Below are 14502 nucleotides of genomic sequence, written 5' to 3' on the forward strand. Positions count from 1 at the left end.
AGCCATCCTGGGGACCACCCAAGTTTTCCTTCTTGCCTCACTCTCTGCCACCTTAACAAAAGGACAGAGGACAGTAACAGCATCCTTCGACTATTCTGCAGAGCCGCCAAAGCGCTTTGGGGGAAGAATACACTGGGCTGGGAGTTTGAAACTCAATCCCTGTTGGTTTGTTACTTTGAGATGAGTGATCGAGTCATAAATCTAGACTGAAAGCCCAGGGTTCTGGTTCTGGCCCAAGAGCTGACTATTAGCTCCATCAACTGTCTCCTTTTGTCTTACTGGCATTCTCCTAAACTGTGAGAATCCAAGAAGGGGGCCTCAGGGCTCTTTTGGCCCCAGCTCTGTCTCCTTGGAAAACCGCCTTCCCCAGCCTCCCTGAGAGACGGCCACCCAAGCCAGCTTGGGTGTGCACCACAGCCCAAGGAAATAAACGCATTCCCTTGCACGATAGACAGCCCAAATTCATCTCCTGCCCTCAGGAAAGGTTTTAGCTTTGCCTTCTCTGTGCCATTTACCACTCCCTACCCTGTTTATTTCTGCCGTGTGGCAGAGAGGATTCTCGGTGACTTACGAGGCTACTTAGAACCTGGCAAAATAGCATAAATTAGACAGTGAGGTGAGAGATGGAGGAAAAGTTTAACTCTTGTGGGCTGGGCGACTGGAGGGCCAGGTGGAAAGCCCAGAGTGTGTGGCCTTGGCACAGTGTCGAATCTCTCTGTGCTTTGCTTTCCTCGCTTGTAAAAAGGGGACAGTAACATCCATCTCATCGGATTACGAGCACCACATGAGTCAGCATATACGAAGACTGTGGCTTATAATATGTGGACACACAAAATGAATTACATAATGTACACAAAGAAGGTATACATGTAAATGCTTATAAGGTCAGGCACACAAAAAGTGGATACAGCCGTGTTCGTTGTGACGATCAGGTTGCCAGATCTTTATAGATATTTAAAATAAGTGAGGGGGCGCCTGGGTGGTTCACTTGGTTAAGTGTCTGCCTTTGGCTCAGGTCATGATCTCAGGGTCCTGGGATCGAGCTTCTCCCCCCTACCCTCCCAGGCCAGCGCTCTGCTCAGCAGGGAGTCTGCTTCGCCCTCTCCCTCTCCCTCTAAGCTGTCTCTCCCTCTCATTCAAATACATAGATAAAATGGTTTTTAATTTTTAAACAATAATAAAATAATCCAAAGAAGACCATTTAATTACATGCAAAGACGTTCATGAGATATTATAAAAGGGGGGGAAGCAAATTACAAAACATGATGCCCCCCCTCAAAAAAACCCACTATGCACAGTATAAGCTCATTTTTATTTTTTTTTTAAAGTACGCATCAAACATGAGAACGATAGTGAGAGTACAGATGCTTTTTGCTGGGGCATTCTCAGTTTTGTATGGTAGAGAAAGGAGAGGGAAGAAAAGAAAGAAAAACCAGGAGGACAGGAAATGGAAATAAAGCAAAAATGGTCCCTAGAATGCCTTATTCACCTCCTATGGGTAGGTCTATTCGTCCCTTAGCTTTCCTGCGGCCCAAATGAAAAGGAAACCACGCCAGTTATACGATTCCCAGTGTCCATGAGATGGAAACAGACAGACCGATTACTCAAGAGAATTACAACTATTCTCGGTACTAAGAGGAGACAGGAATATCTCCTGGGATGGGGGGGGGCAGCCATAAAGGGAACACAGTATTAAGTACTGAGCCTACATCCCCCAAGAACATCCCCATGGCAGTGACAGCAGCGAGCTCTGTGGGACAGGTTCTGCGTGACAGCTCGTGCTAGAAGCAGGTGGCATCACACAAAAACACAAGTCAGGGAAAGCCAGTCTAGCCAGGACAGGTCTGAAAGAGGCAAGTCAGGGTGTCCAGCTCACTGCCCACCCCAGTGGGGTCTGTTTGGGGGGTTCTACTGGGCTGGCTTTCAGGGCACACTCCAAGCCTTCCTCCTGCTGTGTCTTTTCTGTCTGCAGAGAATTTTTTTTTAATGTTTTATTTCTTAAGGAACCTCTACACCCAACATGGGGCTTGAACTCACGACCCCACGATCTCCTGGAGGTTCAGAATATTCTGACATGGTAGAACGCATCTACCTCCATTCAAAACCCACCTCCCTGCCGCTAATACAGTTCAGGCAATTCTACCTCCACGTGGTAGAGACCCAGACCAAGACCAGCCTCTTGCAAGTTTTGCAGTCAACCCTCTATCATCTTTTATTGGTTTTATCGGTGAGGCAAAAATGTTTCCAGTTCTTTCTGTGAGTTCTCACAGGACAGTCTTCTGGCCACTGGGCAGACTCTCCCAACACCCTTTTGTTTGTCAGTGTCCCTCCCTAAAGCATACTGCCCTCTGAGGGGACAAATGAAAAAAACAGATGTCCAAGTGTTGTGAGAGCTTCTCAAAGCGGTGCTTATAAATACACACCCGAAAAGGCATGTCAGGCACAAGCAGGAGTTCAAAACACAACAGTGCCACTCTTGGATGAGAAAGCAAATTCCCAGGTGTTTCTTCAAGCAATGCGTCCGGCGGAGGTGGGGCACCATTCTTGGCACCAGCCTTACCGGGGAAGCCTGAGCATCACGCTAGGAAGAGGAGAATGTGGTCCTTTCAAGAAAATCTAGAAGGAGCCAGAGGAGGAGCGGGAGGAAAGCCAGAAGACTCGGGGGCCCTAGAAGCCAACGGGGAAGTTTTAAGGAAGGCTGCGTGGTGAGCGGTGTCGCTGCCTTCAAGGTCAAGATAAGATCTGAAACAAGTCCTTTGGATTTGAACAACAAGGAAGTCACCAGCGACCTTGGCCAGCAATGACAGAGGAGGGGTGGAGACAGACGCCAGACTTCCATGGGTCCTGAAAGTGGGACAGCAAGCGTAGACGGCACTCACAAAGTGTGGAAACAAGGGGTAAGAAAGAGATGGGGTGATTGGAAGGAATGGAAGGAGAGAGGCTGGAGACAGACAGAGCTGGCCTTATAGAATTGGTGGTCACGTGCCAAAGAGCCTCTTGTCCCAGCGGAACAGGAAGTGGCAGCATCTTCTGACAGCAGGGGAGCAGGTGGGAGCATTGGAGGTCCAAGGACAAGGGAAAGCTTGATTGGGGTCATATGGACGAGAGGCTGATGCTTGCTGGCCAGAACTCGAACTCCTGCTGAGGTTCCATCTATGGGAAAGCAAGCCTCAACCGTCAAAGTCACAGCCTCCCCACCACCCCAGCAGTGCTCAGCAGCTCCCTTGTAGACCTCAAGAAAGCAGGACCATTGGATTAATCCAGAGTTGCAGCTTTCTTCCAGGAGGAAGGACAGAAGGGGCCGAGGACTGCTGCCAGGATGGACCATAGAAGCCAAGCTAAAGAGAGAAGACATGAAGACAAGACATGGAGAGAATGGGAAACTGAGCCCAGGGTTTCTAGAACTGTGCGATCCAGTGCGGTAGTGACCAGCTACCGTAACTATTTCAATGTGGGCTTGAATGAATTAAAATGAAATAAAATTTAAGGGTTCCTCTGTGAATCCTCCTTTGGATGGAGGCGATGAAGAACATTTCAATTATCCCAGAAAGTTCTATTGGACAGAGCAGCTGGTCTAGAAGATTCAGGACGACAGGTGTGGTGAGTAGCGGAGGAGATCGTGGTCTCAAACTGGAGTCCACAGGGAAGATTCCAGAAAGGCAATAGCTCAGGTGATGATGAGGGCTGCTGAGGGCAAGAGGGGGCTCCCTGCTGGGAGGCAGAGGTGAAGGGGACCAGGTTTAAGGAGGTCCAGGTGCCTGACGAGCTGTTCCCCGGGTCTTAAAGGCACACAGGGCCAGCCTCAAGACTTGGGGCTGGTGTCCTCAAAGGAAAGGAGAGTGACCACGATTGTGGGGTGTGGGGTGGGGATTCGGAGGAGGAGATGGGAAGGCCCTAAAGGACGAGGGTATCGTTTCTTTGATGAAGACAGAAGGAGTTTGGGGGGTTGAGGAGGACAGCCCCTGCCCTTCCCCAGTCCTGGGCGTGGGGGAGTGTGGTCTGGAGAGCAGTCCCACAGAAGAGGCCTGTGGTGTGAATGAGGGTGGGCTGGAATGGGGCACGAGTGGGAAGGCAGGTCGGGGGAGCACTCCGGGAACACCGGGAGGACGCTGGGGAGGGCAAGGCCCAGCGATGGGGGGCAAAGGGCGTCACAGGCTAATGGTTTGGGAGGAAGGGCTCAGAAGAAATGAGATAACCCAGAGCCTTCCTCGTGGGCATGCGCGAGGGTCCTACTTTCTAAATCAAACATTTATTTAACGCTTACTGTGTGCCAAACTGTCTTCCAAGCATCCCACCGATCTAGTTCAGAATATTCGTAACACCTGACAGGACAGGCGTAGATCGACTCCTCTTTGAGGAGGAGGAAACTGAGTTCCAGGGAAGTAGATGCAGAGACCAGGGACTTGAACTAACGCGATGCAGTGCCAGGGTCGGGAAATCTCCGTCACTGCTTACTGCCAGGATGGACTTGGCTGGTGCTAAGCTTTCGGCCCCCTTGGGCCTCTACCATGGCTGGACGGAGGAAAGTGTTTCGAGGTGCTACCAGCAGGACAAGTGGAGACCTGTCCCTGTGTGTCTGGTCCCCTTATGAGAGCAGACATTAAACCAGGGGGTCCCCGGGACTCCCAACAGAGGCTGTCCACTGCAGCGGCAAAAGAATGGAAGATTCTGGAGTCTGATGCAGGCATCTGGCCTCCCCACAAGGGTCAGGGTGGCCTGCTTTGGATAGTCTTTCTCTGGGAAACAGGAAGAACGGGACGCAGACAAACCGTGATTCCAAGTCCCCTCGAACTGACCTTGTGTGACCTTGAGCGAGGCACTCTGCCCATCTCACGGTGAAACAGGGGTCATCACATTTACGGTAAAGGCGTGTGAGACTGATTTAAAAGATGGGTGGGAGAAGAAAGAAGCTTGCCCCATGAATGATTGTTTAGGGGTTTTTATTTGCACTTTGGGTTTTTTATTCTCAAAATCCCCAGATCTGGTTCCCAGATCCCTGACCCCAGAAGAACGAGAGGCATCCCCTCGGTTCTAGGATTCAAGGGCCCAGCTCACCCGACAGGACTCACGGAGGATTGCTCAAGGTGATTCCATTCCCTCGGCAGGATTTTGGGATCTGGGACTGTTGTGGGGAAAGGTTTTGGAGCATGGAAGAGGCTTGAATCGTGTGGAGGGTTTCTGGAGGTTTACGAACTCTCAGAGCTGTGGACGGCCCTCATCTCCAGCTTGGACCTCCCCAGTTGCTGGCTTCTCCGCCAGCCAAGGATTCAGGACTTGGGCACAGAAGCCCATAGAAACCCCAAATCCACCAAATCCTTTAATATACCAGAGCTCTTTGAAGGGGTGAAAAATGCCTGTGGATAGGGGAAACCAGCCCCATGTAATTTATTTTCATTTCCAAAAACCTTTTGACAAGGTCCCACTCTGAAAACTATTAAAGAAAATGCTTCACCATGGGGGGAACCATTGTCAGGAGGGAAGGAAACAAAGATGTCAGAGAAAGGAATGGTCCTCTGGGTGGAGAAAGTTGCAGGGTAGCTCTGAGCCCAGAGTTGGAGCTCTGAATCAGGGCATCCTCGCAGGGAAACCTCAAAGTGCAGAGGTGATCTCAAGAGACAGTATACATGGGCAGGAGGACACAGACAGGGTTGGCATATGGTGACGGATTTGGGGGAGAAATAGCTCGAAAAACTATTATAGGGCTAAAGGTTCTCAGTTGCATTTGAAAAATGTTATCTTAGGGCCCGGATATGGGCTGTTTCCTGAACATTGTTTCTCCAAAGAGGTGCTGTTCACATTTTGGGAAAGAAAATTCTTCACTGGGCAGAACAGTCCTCTGCCACGACAGGCATTAACATCCTTGATCCTTGTCCCTTAAACACCAGTAGGCCCCCCCCCCCGGACCCCCAGTCCTTGCATTTATACATCCTCATAGAAGAGCCTCCTGGTCCTCCACCCCATTCTGATCTACCTGAATTTTAGCCTAATGTGCCACTAACCACCTTCCCACCAAACACACATAAAGACAAAAAAATCTAAAATTCTCAGAAAGAGAAATGGAAATGAAACAGGAGGCATTTGTGTTTAGGATTTTCTGGAAAGGTCTAGTCATCGTTAGGTCCAAATGCTTGTGGAAGTGGAGATGGCCTGGGCAAGAGTAACTTGATGGTGTGTAAGTGCTGGGAACATAAAATAGGGGACAGGATAGGGAGTGCCAGGAGGGAAGGTGCGTCTCACCCAAGGCACTGGGGTGAAACGGGGGTTGCCTCTCTAAGAAGGATCTAGCAGAGCAGAGTTAAGTGAGGAAGGGAGCCGTGGGGATATGGAGGTTGGGGAAGGGGAAGAAACGTGCTTCTAGGCACTGAAGACAGCAAGTGCAAAGGTCCTGAGACACAGCTTGACTTTCCAAGGAACAGGAAGGAGGCCAGCTTGGTGGGGGCTTGAGGAGTGAGATGGAGACTCATAGAAGAGGAGGTCAGAGAGGTGAGCACAGGCCAAGGGACACAGACTTTGATAAGGAATCTGAACACTTTGGGATCCATCGTGGGTACCCATAGCTCTTAATACCACATTGTTGCCCTGACCAATCCATGAGCTTCTCGAGGGAGGAATCAGGTCTTCTCCCTCTGACTCCCCAGTGTCTCACACCCTGCCAGGCATAGAATAGGAACGCACTACAAATTCACAATTAAGTAATTAAAAACCGCAGAATTACGGACAACCGGTGATGGTGACCAGCTGCGGCAGGCAGGAGAATGCCCCCGCCCCCAAGGAGAAAATTCACGTCGTCCTCCCTGGAACCTGTGAATGTGGCCTTATGGGGCAAGACATGATCTTTGCTGACGTGGCTCTGTTGGAGACCACGAGATAGGAGGATCACTGTGGGTTATGTGGGCGCATCCGAAATACCGCGTCAAGTGTCCTTCTCAGAGAGAGGCAGAGGGAGCGCTGACAAGATGAAAGAGAAGGCCACGTGAAGACACAGACACAAGACAAGAAGGCCAGCGGCCACCAGCGGCCCCTAGAAGCTGAAAGACACAAGGGACCAGATCTCCGCTGGAGCCTCTGTGGGAAGCACGGCCCTTGATTTCAATCCAGAGATGCTGCTTTCCAACTTCTGGCAAATTCTAGAGCTGCCTGAATTCAAAGGGTCCCCTTCACATCCTAAAAGGTGGCCTTATGGGTGGGAGAAAGGAGCAGAGCGAGGGACCACTAACCCTCCGGTCCTGAAATGTTCCTGAAGCTTTCTTCTCGGGAGCAGGGACCGCATCTGGCTCTTCATTCCCTCCCACAATGCTGGGCGGAGGATTTTTAGCATCCGCTTGCCAAGGGCTTGCTGTGTGTATGGAGGTGTTGTAAACCCCCTTTTCCAGAAGCCGGGATTTCGGGAACCCCTTTGTGATTCAGTCCAGAAAGAAGGCAACAGTCTCCTGAGCATTTGAGAGAAGCGGAGCCACACTCTCTGGGTTCTCCAGTCCACAGGGAAGCCAGAAGGTCTTTATTTCGAACTGTTTGTCGGCGGAGGTCAGGCATCTTCTGTTGTTCCAGAACCACAGATCAGGATGGTTGTAAGAATGGGAGATCCCGGGACACTGTTACTCTATGAAGTCACAGCTGACAATGGCATCTATTCCAGCCACCACTGAGGGATGCGGGACAGGTCCCACTCAAGTTCCCGAGAGGGCTGCTTTGCTGGAGAAGAGGAGGAAGAGCTTTCCAGAATGTCCATTTGTTGCTCTCCCACTTAGTGAAGAAGCGGACCCCAGAAGGCTGAGCAAATTGCCCCAGAGCTAATGTTCCTCAAGATGGCTATGAGCCAACCAAGGAGATGGCAGGTCTCCCGATTAACTGCACTTGGGGAAAACCTGCTATATTGGGTCTGGCTAACTTAAGTGAAAAAAGAAAAACAAAACAAAGCATCACTTTGCCGGGAAAAAAAAAAAAAAGGCTTTTGTGGCAACCGAATACATAGAAAGTTTCTCTGCCTAAAGGAGGAAGCTTCTGTTAATTGCAAAAACCAACTGTGCATAAGAGCTTATTTCCAACCCCCCCCCCCCACCAATATCAGTCAAATGAGGTGTGCCCGGTCCACGTGTCACACAGGGAGAAGGTTAAGGGGACTTCATTCCAAGAGGGGCACAGGATGGAAACAGATGCAGACCAGTATTGATTGACATTGGGTGAGTGTGCTGATTATCCAACTATAACAAAGTATACAGGGTGGGGGAGGGAGGCGACTTCTCTGTCACTGATGCTCCCATCAGGCGAGGAGTAGCCACCATGCTAGCCCTCCGAATGATGCCAGAAAGGAGAAAGAAGCCTGCATGGACGTGACCTACCCTGCAGAGCAGCCTCCTAGCCTCTGGCTGAGCACTCGGTCTCTGGGGTCTTTTGGGACACCCAGCTTCCCAGCCCTTCTTTCAGGGAGCTCCTTGGGTGCACAGTGGGACAGTGCTCCCGTCATGCCCATCCCCCCCCCCCCACCTCTAGCCACACCTCTGTGACAGTGGGTGCTATGGTGCGTCCCTCCCAAATTTACACAAGGAAGCCTTAATCCACAATGTGATAGTATCAGAGGTGGGGCCCTGAGTGTGGAGCCCTCATGATGACATTAGTGCCCTTAGGAGAGACCTGATGGCCCTCCGGACGGGGTGAGGACACAGCAAGGCGGCATTCATCTACAGACCAGGAAGAGAGCCCTTGCCATGAGCCAAACTGGCGGGCACCTTGGTCTTGGACCTCCCAGCCTCCCGACTGGGAGAAGTAAATGTCTATAGCTCAAGCCAGCCAGCCGGTGGTATTCCGGGTACAGCACTGGGCAAGCCACTCCACCTCTCTGAGCAGCAATCCGCTCTCCTGGAAAATGTGGACATTGACATTCTGTCTCCTTCCTGCCTCCCACCAGCCCTCCCTCCCTCCATCTCTTCCATGGATATCAGGAGTCCCAAGCCAACAGGCAGAGGCAAGAGGCCCCGAGGTGTCCAAAGCCCTGAACAGATTTATGTTTCATAAAGAAGAAAGTACAGTAACCCCAGGGTCACCCCACTCACTGCCCTGGGCCACCAGAGATCAGGTAGGGGACAGTGACACCAGCACTGCAGAAGACTGGGCTTTGGGGTAATAACACTTTCTGAATTACTAATAAGTCAGTGAGCAGGACTTAGGGAAGACAGGCAGGGGGACAGTAAGGCAGCATCAGCCCCACGACCTCATGCCCGATGCCTAGCATGGTTTGGCACACGGTGGGCACTCGAGAAATGTCTGCTGAATGGAACAGAGAGGCGGCCCAGCCGAGCCAGCGCATAGAACATGTAAGGATCAGGGAGTTGCTGATGACCAGACACATGCCTGGGCTCAAAGCTGGAGGGTCTAATTCGGGTCTGCATCCCTGAACATTTGTTTCCCATGAATTCTTTACCCGAGCAAGGAAGACTCCCGACGTAGGTCATGCTGGCCTCACTCTAGAACTCCAATGATCCTTGGCAGCATCAAAATTCCATAATCTGTGACCACCCCCCCACCCCCCACATATACACACACGTACCATGTCTCCTGGCTCCAGAGCAGAAATCAGCCTGTTTCAGCAGGAGTCCAGGACCCTCTCTGGGCTTGGTGCCCTCACCCTGGGTCCAAGGGACTCAGAAGAGACAGCTGCCTCCTGCCTGGGCCCCCCTCAGCTAAGATCTGATTTTCTCATCATCTGGATAGTCTCAGCAACTCGCAGCAAAGGGATGAACCAGGCTGACCTTTCTGGAGGTTTGTTTAAAGCAGAACAATGTTTGTCTTGTCCAAACACTATGAATTACTCCAGAGAATCCTGCCCAGTTTTACAATCCACAGCTACAAATGGCTTACATAAATAGGAACTCGTCCCCTCCACTCCCCCCCCCCGCCCCATTTTTAACAGCTTCTCCTCTCCTCCCCCCCACCACTGCCACCTTCTTCCACGCCTTCCCCCCATCCCCCCATCCCCCCACCCCACCCCGTCACACCTTCTCTCTTCTGAGCCCCAGCCTGGTGAAGGGCCAGGTGTCAGTGCTCGGGGCCACAACTCACCCCTGGGTTACTGCTGGCATGGGTTCCCTATGGCGGGTGGGCTGCTCTGTCCCTGGTGTGGGCAGGGGTTTGCCTTGCTAAGTGGGGGGCAGGGGGGCCTCTGGGCGCATTTGTACTGTGGGGGGGGGCTGTGGTGCACAGAGCTAGGTCCAGCTGTAAAAGTGTGTTGGTAAGAAAAGTCCCCTTGGTTTGCGGGGACGGTCAACGTCCAACCCACGCCAACCGTCCTCATCTGGTGGGATGTTCAGCTCATCCACAGCTTTTTCCTTCTCTGGCTGCACATTCGGGGGGGGGGGGATCCCCAGGTATCTCCTCACAGTACACCCTCCCCCCTCCACTTCAGGCCTCCTGGGGTAGGAAACAGTAAATGCTGATCAAATATAAAGCACAGAAAACCATCCTGGGAAAGCAGGGTCAGCTGGGGACAGAGCCCAGTTTCCTAAACTATCTCCCTAAATACATTCCCTACACCACTTGTGCCCAAATGCTTTGGGAAGCTTGTTTAAAATCAGATTTCTAGGCCCCTCCCCAGGCCGAGGGAAGCTATCTCTGGGGGTAGGGCCCCAGAGCCGATGCCTGAGAAATCCCCTCTAGCTCAAGTCCTCTGACTCAACAAGCTGGGTGACCCCAGCAAGCCACTCCAGACTCACCACCCCCATCAGCACAGCGGCCCCAGACTCTCTGAAAGGACCCTTCCTGCTCTTAGACCGTGTGGTTTTAGGGACAGCTGGGTACTTGAGCCCAAAAGCAGCAAGGGTGGGTGGAAGCAGCCCAAGAAAAATTTGGGAGAGTCCTTGAAGCCCCCAGGAGAGGTGCTGGTGAATATCTGGACGGATGCCAGGGGAGTGTGAGGCCAGATTGGTGGCTAGGGGTGGGGGTGGTGTGTGGGATCCTTCTACTAAGGGTCCCCATTGGGAGCCAAATGCGATTTCATCTTTGTTTTGCAGACAGGGAAACTGAGTCCCAAAAGAGAGGAGGGACTTCCACCCGGAAGCTGGTGAAGAGGCAGGTGATGCCCTCCCCTATGCATTCTGGGACACCCCTCCGGCAATCCCAGAAAAAACCCTTCTCCCCCAGCTGCTTCCCTTGTCACTCCAGCCTCTCAGTCCAGCTGATGTTGGCTGTCAGGGCCATAGTTCCTTCTGGTTCCGCATTTTCCTTTGATGGGAAGATCCCACTGGGGGTCCAGAAGGGTCCAGAGCCAGATCTGCCCCTCGAGGAGGACACACCGGTGAGCCCCAATAGCAGGAAAATCAAGCGCCTGGAGCTTCATCCTGGAGAAAGCCAAGCCAGCCCTGCCCACCCGGAGATCCCACAGCCGGGCTGGGGGCGTTGTCGGTTCCCAGTCCGCCGGGTCAGGGCTGCGGTCGCAGCGCACGCACGATCCCGCTTGGCCGGAGGGCGCAGGGCGCTGCCAGCGAAAGGCCCTGGCTTTCAGAGCCGAAGACCGCTTGTGCCCCACACTGGCGGCGACCTCGGGAGGTCAGAGGATCAAGCCTCTGGAACTCGCAGACGGACCGATAGGCAGCCCGTAGGGTCCGGGCAGGAGTGGCCAGCCAGAGGCCGCGGAGGGCACGGGGTCCCCTCTCCAGGCCCCGGGGAGACGGAGCCCACACCCCCGCGAACCCAGAACCAAACGCCTCCTGGTGAGGGTCGGGATTCCAGGAGAGCGGGCCCTGCTTCTATGATCTGCTCTGCTTGTGCGCTGGAATCCATTGATAATTCGGGAGATCCAGAAGCTTGCTGCGTGACCTCCGGCCCGCTGCGAACGGCTCGGAGCGCCGGCCCTCCTCTTTTGCGAACGGCGGGGCTGGAGACCGATGCTCCTCAAGCCCCAACTCCAACGTCCGCGCCTTGAATTGGCGGCGTCTCCTTCTAGGTTGGCATTTGATTTTCTAATCAAGCTCTTTGTCCCCTGCGGCCTTAACCCGAGCCCCCCGCTTCCCCGTCTCCCTCGACCCCCGCCTGGGTCTCGCCCTCGCCCGACTTTCCCGTCGAAGGGCCTCGAGTGAGGGATTCCCGGGAGCCGAGGCCGTGGCCGGCGGGTCCGCTGCGCGGGCCGGGGCTGTATGGAAATGGCCAGAGAAGCCGGCGGGCGCGGCGGCGATTTATTCTGGGAGTGACAGCCCCTTTGAGCGCTCAGCGAATGGCATTTTCTGTCTGTGAAAGCCTTTCTTCCCACCTCTGTTCAGATTAGCCCGGGGGATGAATGCGCCCATTATCCAGCCCGCTGACCATTCTGAAACGCCAAATTAATTACTAAGCACTGAATCAGGCGCCGGGGCCGGGGCACCGGGAGGTGTGAAAATAGCAAGCGGCTGGAGCTGGGGCAGAGGCGAGGGGCGCAGCGCCGAGAGGCCGGGCGGGGTGGCCCGGGGCGCGGGCGCGACGGGGCCCGGGGAGGGCTTGGCCGGCGGCCCAGAGCGACCTGCCGGCGCGACCCGGAGCGACCGCGGGGCGAGCGGGCTGCGGGGGCCCGGCGGGCGGGAAGGTGCGGGGCGGGGGTCGCGGCTCCCGCCGGCCCGAGGCTCGCCAGGACTGCGGGCAGAGCGCGCCAAGTGCTGCAGGCGCCGGGCGGAGGGCTCGGCCGTGCGCCGCGCGCGGATGCGGGTCCCGGAGGCGGTGCCGGATCCTACCGCCCCCCGCGCCGTCCCCGCCCCGGCGCTGCGCCGCTCCGGCTGCCCTCCGAGGCCTTCCCCAAACTTGGGCGCCGCCCTCCGACCGCGGCCCGGGCGGGAGCTTCCCGAACGCGGGGCCGCTCCACGCCGCCCTCCACCCCTCTCCCGGGCCCCGACTCATGCGGGCCGGACGGCACTTACCTCCCGAGGCGCCGGGCGGGAGAGGGAGGCGAGCTCTCGGCGGCTCCCGCTGGAGTGCGAGGGGCGCGGAGGAGCGCGCGCCTTTAAGACTCTTCCCCGAGACTCCGCCAGGTGGTGTCAGGCCGGCCGGGCCCGGGCGGCTCCTCACCCCCGCGGCCACCCTGCTCTCCCGGCCCTCCCCGGGCCGAGCCCCAGCCGCGCGCACCCACTCCGCGCCCCGCGGCGCCCGTTCCGGCCGCGCTGAGCCGGGAGCACGGGAGGGCAGGATGGGGAAGGCTGGGGACCCCCGGATGCCCAAGAGGAAGCCTCTCATCCTACCCACTCTAGCTCAGGATGGCCCGGGGCTTGGAGGAATCTATTTTTGGACCGGGTGCTGGGGTGGCGCCGGGGGAGAACAGGGTTGGAAAGTCTTGTCCAAGGACGCGCGATTACGTCCCCGCTGTCATCACCTCGGGACGCGCCTTGGTCCGTGCTAAACTGGTCCTGTCGCCCTTGATCCAAGATGGCGAGCTGACACGCCTCCCCCAATCACCGCGGACAAGACCGAAGCGATAAAACAGAGGGAGAGCTGTCGCCACTTAAAACTAGGGGGAAGTGTCATTCACACTCCTGCAACAGAAAAGTTTAAGAGGACCCGAGGGAAGGATGAAGGAACTCCGGTTCCTCCGGCGAGAAGCAGGAGGCGGCCTGGAAAGAGCCTAGAGCAAGCCTGTCTCCCGTGTGGCTGCTCCAAGTTCAAGGCAGCGAGTGCGTTCACGCGCGGGCCGCACCTGGGAACGTGGCGCAGGGCTCCCCGCTGCCGCCCGGCCGCAGGCTGGCAGGCGAGAGCCACCGTTCTAGCCCCAGGCCATTATTTAAAATTGCAAATCATGGGTCTTCCCTTTCAGGAATTATTTTTTGACATTTATATCGAGATTGCTGGCTGCATTAATAACTAACTCAGGTTTTCTGCCTCCGTTGTTTACCTTCCTCATTCCTGAGTTTCTCCGTGTAGTTTCTGACACAACTGAAATGCTGCTTTGAATAACCCTGGGGGAAGGACAGGTGGGCGTGGGGACTTTCTGAGTCCTTGCGTGTCCAGGAAAGTCTCTGCTAACTTCCAAGCAGGAACGGGTTGGATATAGGGTCCTGTAGGATCTAGCACCCATAACCCTTTATGGACCCTGCAACTTTGCAAGATAGGGGTGCCGTTAGCACTAAACAGGGAAGCGAGTGGAAAGGGCTTTGCTTTGTGCCTGGTATGCCTAGAGGACCCCTTACTAGTTACTGATTGTCTTCTGGTTTTTATAGTGGGAAGAACGTCTCTTAGAGAAGCTTTAGAGAATAACACCATTCAGACTTTTCTTCCTTTTCCTTTTTTTTTTTTTTTTTTTTTTTTTTTTTTGCCATTGGCTTTGGTTTTCTTCACTTTCTTAAAAGAAAGAAAAACTATAGGTTCTGTTATTATCTCTCTTAGTAATGACTGTTACTAACCTCGGGTTAGTCCTTTCTTCCCCCTTCATTTGCGTTGCTTCTTCTGTAAAAGGAACAAATTGTGCTATGTGACTGTGGTGGTCCCACCCAGCACGAGCAGGCTGGGAGCCTATTAGCGGATGAATAAAAAGCAACCATCCCACCACAATAGGGT

At 54.4% G+C, this 14502-nt stretch overlaps 1 protein-coding gene across 1 annotated transcript in view; it reads right to left on the minus strand.

The window, feature by feature from the left end:
• Positions 1 to 13104, minus strand: part of NTN1 (netrin 1) — a 171396-nt gene extending 158292 nt beyond the window's left edge. Inside the window, exon 1 of the mRNA XM_059147609.1 lies at positions 12876 to 13104. The gene's annotated coding sequence lies outside the window, so the exon portion shown is untranslated. The remainder of the gene's footprint in view (positions 1 to 12875) is intronic.
• Positions 13105 to 14502: the final 1398 nt, after the last annotated feature.

Source organism: Mustela lutreola, chromosome 15, assembly GCF_030435805.1.
Source record: "Mustela lutreola isolate mMusLut2 chromosome 15, mMusLut2.pri, whole genome shotgun sequence".
Lineage (NCBI taxonomy): Eukaryota > Metazoa > Chordata > Mammalia > Carnivora > Mustelidae > Mustela > Mustela lutreola.